The 13,749-nt window shown below is 35.5% G+C and overlaps 1 protein-coding gene across 2 annotated transcripts in view; it reads left to right on the top strand.

Moving 5' to 3' along the window:
- LOC115455553 (GAS2-like protein 3) overlaps positions 1-13,749 on the top strand; it is a 121,254-nt gene that overhangs the window by 62,324 nt on the left and 45,181 nt on the right. For both annotated transcript variants that reach the window (XM_037447564.1, XM_037447565.1), the window contains one exon: positions 3,243-3,288. The gene's annotated coding sequence lies outside the window, so the exon portion shown is untranslated. The remainder of the gene's footprint in view (positions 1-3,242; positions 3,289-13,749) is intronic.

Genomic DNA, 13,749 nt, shown 5'->3' with positions numbered 1-13,749 from the left:
TTCACTCTCGTCGGGCGGCGCCCTCACCTCACGGTCAAGGCGACTCGCTCGCGGCACGAGCGCGTTGTCTCACGACTATTATCGTTATTAAAGTTTGTACTTATAGCTCATAAATTACATTTCACAGTGTTAGCGGCTTTTAGAAGGTTAAATTAATTTAGTAGTTTACTAAATAGTAGGAATATACTTACTAGCTTTCGCTAGAGCATACGCTTTTATTTAACCCTGTTCTTGTGATAAAAGCACTAAGGCATAATAAAGCTTTGTATTTGTTAAAGAATTTTAAGAATCGGATCAAAGTTTCAAAATTTAGCCCGTACTTACATACACACTTCAGAATTTTACCTTATTTATTAGATTAGTTTAGAGTGTAAAGGAATGCACTTTGTCAAGTAATAAGTCTGAAACATAAAAATAAGAATTTATTATTTAAATTTCTCAACTTTTCTCCTTCTATCTCTAATATTTTAACGCATTTATTAAACAGGCATAAAAAAATCAAGATATTAAATTTCCAAATTATGAACACACGTGTATCACGTGTCAATTTAATGCAAATATAATAAATTGTGTTTGTTTTTTGACAATCTTTGATGAGTTTCCGATCTCGAGTATAATGTAACCGCTATAATGTATGCAAATCGGCGTCAAGGCGTGTTCTTATGTCACGTAACATTGACTCCGGCGGAATATTCATAAGCGAAGTGCGGAAGTGTTTGGGGTTAAGATGTCACTTATATTGTACTTGTCTTAGTTTTGATTACATTTGTGTGTCGTGATTAGTCGAGTCTCACGAAGCTGCCTTGAAGAGCAACTACATATTTTGTGTTGCAAACTGTGGCTATCTAGTTGACGGAGCAAAATTGCTGTTTGTCATGTCTGCAGACCAGATTTAACATTCTCAAAAAAGCTTAGACCTGTCAGAAGTTTTGTACAATTTATCCCCTTTTCACACAATATGATTGTTAATACAATTTTTCTAATCAAGAATTAGGTGCATCGCACAGACGTGCCTAGAACTTACTGTAATGACTGAGCTCCGCTTTGACATTTCATTTTTGAGCTTAAAATACTTTCATCCTTCCTCTTATCCCTCAAAGGACGGCAACAGATATTCCTCTAGCATTGTGATTATTCAGAGCGGTGTACACATCAAGAGACTTGTACCTTTGTCAACCTTAAACCCAGTAAATGTCTACCATTAAAAATATTATTTATCTCTGCTGCTCAGGATAATTTATAGACGCAATTAATTCCTCAATTTAAATACTAAGGAATGTGAGATCTAGATCCTGGTACAATAACCTTGGTGTAACGACAGTACCTACATATTGATCTAAATACTTTGTTTTATTTTTAATGCATTGCATTGGACGGTCACGATTGGCCAGGGTCGGCACCACGTCGGCTCGTTGCGAAATGATGACCTTCGGGCTCCGGGAGATGGGATAGCGACTGGTTCGCACGTTTTGTCAAGAATGTATTGAATAACGAATAGCAATGAAGGTTAGTTTACATCAGGTAAGAGACTGGAAAAGAATCGAATAATATTAAACTGATTTTGAAAAGAGCATCACCAGAGTTTCTTGCCCGTTCTTCTCTGGTGAGAACTGCTTTCCGATGCTTTTTGGTGGTAGAGTTAATATTGACGGAAGTTAAAGAATGTATAACATTTTATGTATTCAAATAAATAATTTCATTTCATTTCAAAACAGATGAAGGAATACATGGTCAGGTATTTAGTTTGGGAAAGGAAGACACAAGAAATGATGACAAAAGTTTGCCCAGCTAATGCCTCTAGTAGCATAATTATAACCCACATTATAGTCTTACATGGAAAAAACGTGATAATAAGTATTTTAAGACAATTTTATTCGAAGGGTACGCCAGATGTTAAAGTGATATCGTCCGCAAGCAAGATTAATTGCTCATGTTACTGTTAACAAAAAACCTATTTCGTAATCCTACACGATGTATTGTAACTGCTCAAAAATAGGCTTTAAGAATGATTTCAACCATTCATCACTTGTTGAGCAACAAATAAAAATCATTTGTTATTCGCACATCCATTAACAATTGTACAGGGGATATGCAAAAAATGCTACATTCATCATGATAATTATCTGTTTGATTTCGATTAGTTAAACATACGTACCTACATGTAAACGTGCCGTAAAGCAAAACGTATTTGAAAATCCTCGTCCTGAGAATCCTTGAAAATTGCTTTGAACGTCGAAGGTATGTGCAGTCTACCAAGACACAATGTCAATGTGCTTAATGAGAGTACCTATAAGGAGTGGAGAAATAGTCTGTGCCCAGCAGTGGTGCAATTTTTCCAGTGCTGATAGTATTAGCCAGGAAAGCCCTTCATGTGATATTGTGCTCTATAGATAATATCGTCACGATTTTATATACAGTGACAAGAATGCTGAACGTTCTATTGTTCAAATTATTACTTTATGCCCTTAAATATAACGTCGCTTATTACCATGTTAACTGTGTAGGGTATAGTCAGGAAAATAGGAAAAGGTAAATTCAAACCGCATTCAATACATAATTGCGACGTTGATACGCCTATGTCCGCGGATATCTCCGGCGCTGTGAACGACCGGAGAAAGCGCCTCGGATCGCATCTCCGCTGCCTGCTGCCACCCGCGTACCGTAATTATTGGTAATGCGTATATTTCCAATGATATCTTTAATTCCATTTGATATCATCACTATTTCAATGTTGAAAGTTATTATAATTACCATAGCATTAATTCTTGCTTACGATGCTGCGACTGTCGATTTTTTTCTGGAAGTTCATCATACTCTAGATGTCTAGAAATTTTTACTGGGCAACTGGAAAGGGTTTGATGCTCAAGAGGGCCAAAAATTTGTTAATTATAGCGCTTAAAAGCTCGTATTTGTTTTTTTTTACTTAATGACAAGACAAGCATACCGCTGATGATGGTAAGCGATACGACTGGTCATAAATAAGCAACACCATCCAAAACTTTAAATTATAAAGCATTTCATGGTATTCCATAGTGCTCGTCACTTTGAGACATAATTACGCGGATATGAAGCACGAACGCGACATCGTCGCTTTGGAGAAAAGTAAGGAAGAAAGGAAAAGGATTCTGATGGACAGGAATTGTCTTACCTTACGGAAATTACACTAAACGACAATCATTTTCAAGCTAATAGTTTTAGGAAGGAAATGTAATACGGCACTAATGTTGTTTGTTTTGTTGCAGTTTACCGTTGTGATAGTGTGCGATGCGACACGCGAACTGAGTTGCGGTGAGTACATCACAATTTATATTAATATTTGCGGAACGTGAAGGAATTTTTCGGTCTTATAGAGGTCATTTTTTTGACGTTTGGCGATAGAATTCGGAGCTTAGCACAATCAGTGATAAATGTTAGTGTGAAAATAGGATTATCGACTGGAATCGTCCACCACCATGTCGCTGATGTTTTGCGAGCTACTAACTCTTAAAACAAAGATAGGACTACTGATATAAAGCCTTAACTTTGCTCTTTTGTATTAGAATTATGTTAGTATTTATAGTAAATTAGGACGAGGTTTTAGATTCTGATAAAAAGCAATGAAGGCATGTCATCTGATTGTCTCGTAAGTTTACTATAAAAGGTAGATTGGTAAATAAGACACAGATTGGAATAACCTAGACAAAACCAGTATTTGTCACGTATGAAGGCAACAACCTTAAATAAGGTCCACAATCTAGCCCCGATCTTAATAGTAAACACTATTAAGATCAAAAATTATATCGTTTAATCACCTTTTTAATCTAAATAGGTTTTCAGTTAGCGGAAATGAATTGATTTATTACTTAACAGTGGTATTGTTAAGTTTTTGTTGTGAGAACGATCCGGTATGAACAAAAAGTGTCGTTGTGCGTATAATAACAAGTCATAAATTGTGTTTGAACGAGGCTATTGTGATGAGTTTGCTTACGTTGTCGGTTACTGCGAAGTGCTGAAGGTCTTCTTGTTTGTAGACGAAAAGTTTTTGATGGAAGTGCGTGTAGGATAGAAAATTACTATCAAACCATAAATATCCCTCCATACCAAAAGAATCAGTGAAGTATCGGCTTTAAATTTAAGTAATGGACAGGCTTGTGTCTTAACAGTCCTTTAATATAAATGAAATGGCAGCAAAATGTGGTCTTAAATAACGTAACGCAGAAAATACATAATAATAAGGCTTGTGCCCCTCTTTGGCACAAGATGTGAATATCCTACAGTCAACATGGCTTAACATATCAGATCCTGTTAATTGCGTTGAGCGTTCTGTAAAATAAAAAAAAACTATTAATTTTTGTTCCATCATAAAGGAATTTTGCCCCACCCAAAAAATTAGTTGCAATGCAATACAAGAAGCTAGAAAGTAACAATATTAACGTACAGGTCGGTCTCTCGTACAAATGGCGTCTAATAAAATATTATAGTCTCTTTAAACCTACAAGAATGTTTTGATGGCTCTTAGAGAATTTGCGGCTTTCAATAAAGTAATAACCTGATGCAAGTGCGAATAGCGTCAAATTTTGAATTAATTCGTAAATAAACTTCTTCTTAGCTCAACTACTAATTAATGTCACAATAGCCACTACCCAGGCATTAAATCTAGATTCAAATTGAGCTTTTTAACACATTTGCTATATTTTACGCTTAATTAGAGTACAATATATCTTAATCAAGTAATCATCGCAGTCCCTACGAATGACGTCATTGACGACAGTAGCGTCTGAATATGCGTGTAGAATTAACAGTAATTGAGGTCATGTCGCGCATGCGCCGCTCTCATTGTTAACTGACTATATTGTACTAATCGGGAAGCTTACGTAACTTACCTAGCCCAAGCGCTGCAGCACTGGGGGATCGGCGCATTACTGGATTACCTCTTTGTAATCCTCACAGCCTAGTACTTGGAGTTATGATACAACTTTCTATGCGTGCCCTGAATAGTTATAGTGGGCTGGGACAGATTGAGGTAGAACAGATAGGGCCTTTGCCCTAACAGTTTATGAGATTGGACATAAACCCAATACGTCAGACAATAGTTATACACTTCAGTGGATCTTTCGCTTGCGTTTTTTAAATATAAGTATATTTGTTGATTTCGTTTATTATTGTTTACTTTAGTGTTTCTTTATATGTTTACTAAAATCAAATACTCATTAACTGGATTAGATTGTAAGTCTCAACCTTCACAATCAGCTCAGACTCGTCAGTGGCCATCTAATCCTATATATTTATTAATAAATTCGTACTAATCTCTTGTTTCGTCCCTGGCGCATGCTTATGAGCAAGCAAACTTTATCCGCTTATCGGCGTACGTAATGGCAACGAACCATTTTTGGCAAGTCCATATGACCCACCGTTCTGTCACCGAATTACTGTACTGTTTATGACAATCCGTTTTTGAATAATTGTGTTGGTATGGTGACTTTCGACTCCATTGTGTTATGAACTCCTGGTAGCGAAGTCTGCATTTGAATTAGCAAAATAAAGCTTTATACATGATTGGCCTTTGTTCATCCCACAAGGGCTCTTAAGACTTGTCTGTCCCCGTATAGAAATCAATTTGGCCCATAATTCTTGCCTGACTCAATATGTGGGTGTATTTGTGGCCACTGGCAGTGACTTTTCGCTAATTCTGTAATCCTGGTAATCCTTGCATGCATGGTTATTTATTTTGTCGGCTTTATTTATCACTAATAAATTGTTTTTAGTGCGTATAAAATGGCGAATATCCATAATTAAAAATACTTTATCATTACTTCAGAATTGCCTACGTCTTACTGACACTTAAATTGTTCGCTGGTACACTAGTCGGTCACGTGTCCATCGTAATTCTTATGGCCTTTACTACAAATGCAATTTATACGCTTTTTATGTATTTAAATTGGAAATTTCGAGCCAGTCATCTTCACGTTTCCGCGTCATCGTGATTATCAGCATGTTTGTATTCTGTAGGGATCCGCCAAACGCCTCGACTTCTAATTTCGGCACATCATGCATTTACAAGTTGGTTCTAAAACTTAGTGAATTGACGTGTGATGAGCAGTATTTATTTTTGGCTTTGAATATTTATTTACTCTATAGACATTGGTGGAGAGGACCAATTCATTCCTAATGAAACTTAACAACTAAAAACATCCAAACCATTCTAGATTAACTTAAAGACTATGTAACCATGATTTGCATGTACAATTACCATAATAGCCCAATTACGTAGATTTTAGTAATAGTTCGAGTACACACAGGCCGGACGCGGCAGACGGGTCTGACGCAACCGTGGTTCCGCTCCGACACAACTGTGCTGAATCGTGAATGCAGAGGGTCCACTTGTCACAATTGACCAAATTACACTCGTGTAGCGTAAATTGGCAAAGCCAAGTTGTAGGTTCGACTACATCCAGTTCTTCGAATCAAAACATTTAATTCAAGTAACGCCTCTAGTCCTCAAAGGGTAGGCAGGGGTCCAACGAGAGCACCTTCAATACAACTATTCGATCGATCCAGAATACAATGCTTGGTACTTAGGGAAAGAAGACTCTCTCATGCGAAAGGACTAGGAATGACTTATATCCAGTGAAATAGTGACAAATTAAACAATTTAACACCATAGCGTCATTGAAAGTCATGATTACATACAAGTCTAAACTATGTGTGCAATTTACGTAGCAAGTAAAAAACACATTGTTTTATAATTGGCATGAACTTAATTACAATGAATGATTGAAACACGTAATTGGATACAAAAAACCGTTTAGTATAAATTTTTTTATGGTAAGAAGATAGCTCGAAGGTTGTTTGAGCAATATGTTAAAAATTGGCAATAATTTTATCGCAATGAATGGTGCAAAGGTGGATTTGAACGAATCAGCAAATCAGATGTGTTCTCTTCCTTGTCACTTTTTATAGAATAAATGATTCTCAACGCGAAACTACTTTTTTAAAACTTGCAATATATTGAATATTATAGTAATTGCGTGTCTAAGCTGTAAAATAAATGATGTCCTAGGATGGATTAGACATTTTTTTTTTATACAGAGGAGATATGGTCCGCTCTATGTTTTCTGAGTGACGGTGGTATTTGCTCAAACATGCTCATGGTCGCTGCAGAAAACATTGGATTCTAGTCTCCTCGTTTTATTGTAAATTCACTAACTTCAGAAACTAGAATTCCACCATTTCCCCTTTCGTGCTACCCCACTTCAGCACCCGCTAATATAATTTTAACATCTGTGTCTACATTTATATGCATATTGATTATTTCCCATTCAGATCTATAAACTCATTATCGATGCGCTTGATTGACTCACGAAACAATTTTAATAATTATAATAGTTATTGGTGCATAAAATTTATTTTTCGCTTTCATCGGTGACAGTAAAAAAATATTTTTCCTTCCTTAAACATAATAATATTTTTTTTACTAATACAAAAAAACATGATTTTATTATGTTTATTGCTTTTATGTAATAATAAGATATTAATAAGCGAGGTTTTTAAAATGTTTAGAACACGATTTGCTTCGGTTTGGATTCCTAAAAGAATTTAAAGAAATATTTATTTATCATGGAAGCAAACAACTTTGTAATTATGATACCCTAAAAAAATCAAGAAAATATTTACAATTAAAGTTGGTAGTTAAGAGGCTAGTCATAAAAAATAAGCTAAATCATAACTGCAACAAAAATTACAAGTGTGTTAAAAAATACTTTATCATAAAAATTTGCACCGTAAATATTTAGTTCCCATTATTGCGTGGGACTGATGTAGTGCTTTTCTCTGCCTGCAGGTGTAAGTTGAGTTGCTAAACTGTCACCAACAAGAAAGCGTCGTGTTTCTATACTGTCAGACACGGTCATTTTGTTATTAAATCATTTCAGTTAGTGTCTAGTGTCTTATTGCGCAGAATTAAGTATAGTGTTAATGAAACTGGTATAGTTAGTATAGTTAAAGCAGGACTATTTGTTACTGTTTATGGGTAGTACTGTCCCTCAGTATTGGGCGAGTAACTAGCACGTCTTGTCTATCAGATATGTAAAACTAAATAATGTTTCTTATATTTCAAATGTTTGTTTTTAGTTACGTGATAATAATATAATTATTTATATGACGTACCTTTTATATTTTTAATTGATTTCAGTGTTATTTGTTAATGTTCTCTCCACCACCTTCTCTCGTTGTGTACACCTACCTCTTTAGTCTCTGCACCACCTAAAGGTTGACTGGTAGAGAATGCCTTCGGCATTAAGTCCGCCTTTATACTCTTTGTATATAAAGTGTAATAAATAAATAAATAAATAAATATAAGGCATTTGTGTGTACTTAGATTTATAGGATATAAAATAAAAGAGCAATTTATTTTGTTTTTATTTAATAAAAAATACAAAAAGAACTTAACTCCAATATTAGATTCCTAATATAATATCGGAACAGCGCCGTCAACATGAGGCATGATATACTTAATTAATAAAACTAAGTAGCTAGTACACAGTTAGAACAGAAAAGCTTAATAACTAGAAATTTTGTTGTCTTTGTACAGCGCACAACTCTAGGAGTTCCAAGAGACTGGCTCTGTTCCGCAAGAACGTATCCATCTGGTCCCAGGTCGGTAGCATGTCGGGGCCCAGCTTCACAACCTCCGACATCCACTGTTCAAAGGATTCCTTATCCAACTTTGATTCCACGATGTGATTAATAATGGGATCCCACGAGCTCACGTCAATGCCTACACACTTTAAGGAAGCCAAGCACCCTGAGATTGTGAGTCGGATCTGGCGGATGTCGTCTGATGAACCTGTCTTCATCTTTTTCATCGCAAAGAGCCGTTTTAAAAGTTCATTTGTATTTCTTTCTTTGTTGTTATAGCGCTCATTCAGCCGGTGCCAAGCACGTTCGTAATTGCAATCTACTGTAGGGATGAATTGGAGTTCATTTTTCGCTGCACCTTGCAAACAATTTTTGAGGTAGTAAAGCTTTTCAAAGTCACTAAGATTACCATTCTCGTGGATTAATAACTTGTACATGCAGCGGAAGGTAAGCCAATTTTCATAGCCGCCTGCGAAACGCGGTAATTTTATCTCTGGATACATTTCTCTGGGCAACGAGTCATTGGCTGCTTTATTTGAGCTCTGTGGAACCAACGCAGAGTTTTCGACACTCATTGTCGCTTTATACTCGAAGTACATGTTTTGAAACTTCTCACACAGATCCTCAGTGAAGTAGGTCGATTTTGCTTTGTCCTCTTCCTTAATCGCCATCTCTATTTTATCGTGTTGTTTGTTGAACTTTTCGTACAGAGACTCCAATGCTTCGTTTCTTATTTCTGTGTTCGGGGAATCCGTTTTGCTTTGTATAGAATTGGCATAATTCTTGTAAGCGTCTGACAGTAGCTCCAATAAGGATTCTTGGCTGCTGATAAGAGATTTTATTTCCGATTCCATTATTAAAACATATAACAATTATTTTCTATAGTTCAATCGTCCCAGATATCGGCACTAAAGTTCGTAGAATTGGGACAACAAAATGTAACATCAAATCAAACAAGCAGCCCTCGCAACGAATGGGAATCTTATGAGCCCTATATGTAATACATGCTAACAATGTCACAAGCGCGATTTAATTCGCTTGTGCTGCCATCTAGTTCGCATTGCGGAGTGAATGACAAAATGTTAAATGATCTCGGTTTCATTATCGACGGTGTTTTGTTTCTAATTATGCATTCATTTTACATTTTTATCGTCGCGTTATTAAAGCGATAGTCTAGTAGGAACCAATGGAGCACCGTAAGAAAGGATCATTTTAATTCCTTTTGTACATATTAAATTTTGTATTTAAGTGTGTGTTCATTGTTTATTATCACATACTTTAATATAAATTAAGGAAACGCCAATAAGAAAAACCGAAAGTATATAAGAATATAGACGAACAATAAGCCATTGTGTAAGAAGACTGCTCCTTATTAACTCGTGGGCAACAGTAGGCTAGTTATATAGAACTTTTTGTATCACAAATGTTTTTATATCGGATATTATTTAAAAATAAACCTGTTATAAATAAAGGTATGGTTTTCAAAATGTAATGTTTCACCTTACAAGCATTTAAGAATAACAGAAGCATTAATTACGTAATATTACTGTTTAGCATCTCTCTGAAGGACAGTACAATTCATAGTTTGTTTATACGAATGTTACACATCGAAATAAAACTAGTTTTCAGATTATATTGCGATTTTTTGTATTTTAATTTTCTCCCCACGTTTCGATGACTGTAGCCTTCCTGGTCACGGGGCGAACCGAAATGTTGGTTGTCCGTAAAGTAAAAGTTTCAATATCTACCTACATTTTACCATATTAATTTGTACAACAAAGTTTTGCAAGTAATTAAGAACTTCGATTTAAAGGCAATACTTGTAAAAACAAATTGTAATAGAAATATCCGCCAAGGATAATACCGCCAACTGCCACATCGTAGATGCCAATAAGATCTTTAAAACATTAGTTAGTTTAGTTATTAGGCTTAGTTCCATACCAACTGCATCATTATAGACGGCTCTAAGAGGTAGGTAGGCTAAGAATTGCTTCTCACGTTGTTCATTGTAAAAGGATAACGAGTTTCATAATATCTCCTCTGAAAACACACTGTCTGATGACTTAATTCCGCCGCACAAATATTAGCGCGGCCTACTCGACGTTATCTTGATACCGCTTACTGAATAATCGCTTATCTTCTAGGAAATTTGTTATGCCTTCTGACACCATTACTTTGCAGAATATTCCTTGAAATAGTACTTGAGTTTTTAAAATAGAACTAGTGCGTAAATGTATTTCTGTATTAGGAATTGGCTAATTTTATCCGATTAATATCCAGTCTTTCGCAGCCACAGATTCTTTTAGAAAAAAATATTAGATATTGTTAGACATAATGACAAAATCGCGATTAATCTGTGACTAATACAGATTAGATTGGTAATCTACACATATTCGTATTAAGTTTAATACCGAGTAAATCGCGTCTCACGAGCTCAGACCAGCGGGTCAAGTTTCACAACTCTATAAGGTCATGCTGTACCGTAAAAGGATACCAAATTAATATATTCCCCAATCACGAACCAGATTAATTGACATTCACGAAGTGGTTGTCGCCGACGTGTCTGCTGGCCTCGCTGGCTGCTGGCGCTAGCGACTAATCCTCGGATTGACGTCGCGTCACTTGCATAATGACGCTAACAACCACACTCTTAAATCCCATTATTCCATTATGGTGGGCAGAAGTGTCTGTGCTTAAGCCCAGGTCTATGATAATATTTCATTGACAAATGACAAAATGTTGCACACATTTTTGGTTATCTGACCGGAGTATAACCCTTATGCTTGTTCTACAATCTACATATAATGCAATAACATTGCCACTAAACCAATATGGTGGAATAAGCGCGTGTAGAAATTATAAAATTGAATAATTTTGCATGCTAAAATCTAAAATGCCTGATTGCAAAACATGACACTTACACGTGCCCATTTCGACGTCGCATCAACATTTAGATATCTTTAATATTATGATCAAATTATTTCGTTATTGATTATTTTATTTTAGTTATTCTAATGATTTTTTTACTTATTTATTTATTTAAACTTAAAATAAACTTTCAATTTTGTTTTCATACCTCAAATTAAAATTGTATTCAAGTAAAGTAAGCAATTAAATTTTCTTGAAAGATATTATGTTATAAGAAATATTAATTTCATTCAAACGAAGCGCTTTCTCAGCACATCCAGTGAAACGGGCTGATATAATTCGGATGGGTTTCAAAAGATGTCAGGTTGGATAATAATTACCAGAACAATAAAAAACATAAGTAACCTTGACGATTAAGAAGGATAAACAAAAGATTAATGCCACTGATATTCCGAGCAAGAAGTTTGGCAAAAAATTATGACGGCATCATCTAATTAGACTACACCTTGCGGAGTTTGGTTGAAGTTTTTACAGCGTACATACATCTGGCGTGGCATGTGGGCGACTATCCAGGGGTTGGATATTTGTGGAATGTTATGAACGTGTGTCATTCAAGTCCGGTCACGTGTTCGCGCGACTTAATTTTTAAATATAATTAATGCAAGTAGTTCATTACTGTTGTCCTTTGTAAATTAGTTTTATTTACATGTACATAATACCAGATATTTGATTATTTTAGAAATATAAGTTAATTTTAGACAAATAATTACAAAAGAATTATATAACTGCATGTCATAATGTAGCCAAGTTTTTGCAAAAAAAACTTACGTGAGGTTTAATTACTCCTAAATCATAATTAAACAGAATATAAATAATTGCAAAACAACTAACATATAACCATATTTCCTTCGACTGGGGCATATACGTCTTTTAGCAATTTAAAGAGTCAAATTCTTTAATTACTTACCTATATGAATATCAAAACTACCTTGCATTATCAAAACCTTCGATTAGAACGCATATAATTGCAAAAAGACAGACTTGCTTCCGTAGCCGTAGCCTGCATATTGTCCCCGACTATAAATATAAAAATACTTGTTATAAGTAGTTATTGACTACATAATCAAATTTTAAGAGATTTAAATAGTCGGTAACCCTGCAAATGTATCTTATTTGTATCGAGGTACCACAGGGCTACGGATGTATTCTAATATTGATAACCTACGTCTATAGCACTTTATCATTCTTACAGACATTGTCACTTCCAAAGTAGAAAATCTATAGAGTAACCCAGAATCGGGCCTCCGTCAACCATAATCCTATCTTCTAGATTTCGAATATGCAAATTGTGCTTAATTATCAAATTAAACAACACCAGTGCAACCTAAAAAAGCAATCAAATTATAATGAAAGGTTTTTGCCCCGCTGAAGGCTCGCATATTATTATAATTAGGTACAACTTCTATAAATGGCTACTGTTTGAAGTTGTAAATACGTAATTTATATGCGTGGCACTTAGGGCATAAGTCCTATTGCCAGGATTGGTGCAGTAACAATGAATAATTCTAGGAAAATATTGCATAAAAAGAATAGCGTCCTCTGGCGCCTCGCCAAAGAATGCTCAAAAACGAGTTTACTTTAGGTCAGTTACCAGGATATCAGCAAATGGGATTGTTACAACGGTAATGCTTATCATAGGAATGAATAACAAGTATGAATTGGAAATGATACGGCTAATGTAATGACACTTTATATTTCTTGTTTATCTAAATGCAAGTAGATCTGGATAGTAGTAGACAAATTTGTTTATGGTACGAATAGAACGGCTTAGCAGTGGTTTTACCACTGTCTCGTGAAAAACGACGACAGTGAGTTTACCGATGCTGTAGCTCAAAAATAATAATAAAAACATTACCCTAAGGTCCTGTTTGTTACTATAGGTTTTTACGAGCCGTGCTGATTCATATTTTCTCCGGAATAATTTATGCCATTAAGGTTGTATCTTGTGTGGATAGTCCTAAGTAAGTCATAGAATTAGCGCACCCGGATATCACAAAATCGTAGAGGTTACATTTAGAAACAATGCGCGTCCGAAGCTAAACCCAGGGCAATGGGTTACCAGGGTATTAGCATGCGCGGCCGCGAGGAGGTACCGCTACGGATCGCGTCTGCTTTTATCATCGCGGCCATTGGACCGCGGTGTGCTCATCGGAGCAAAACATTCTGCTTAGTGTTTATGTTCCCCCGTTATGCAAACGTTAATGG

This window comes from Manduca sexta, chromosome 7 (assembly GCF_014839805.1).
Source record: "Manduca sexta isolate Smith_Timp_Sample1 chromosome 7, JHU_Msex_v1.0, whole genome shotgun sequence".
NCBI lineage: Eukaryota > Metazoa > Arthropoda > Insecta > Lepidoptera > Sphingidae > Manduca > Manduca sexta.
The sequence above is the reverse complement of the archived record's forward strand: the minus strand, read 5'-3'. Positions and strand labels throughout refer to the sequence as shown.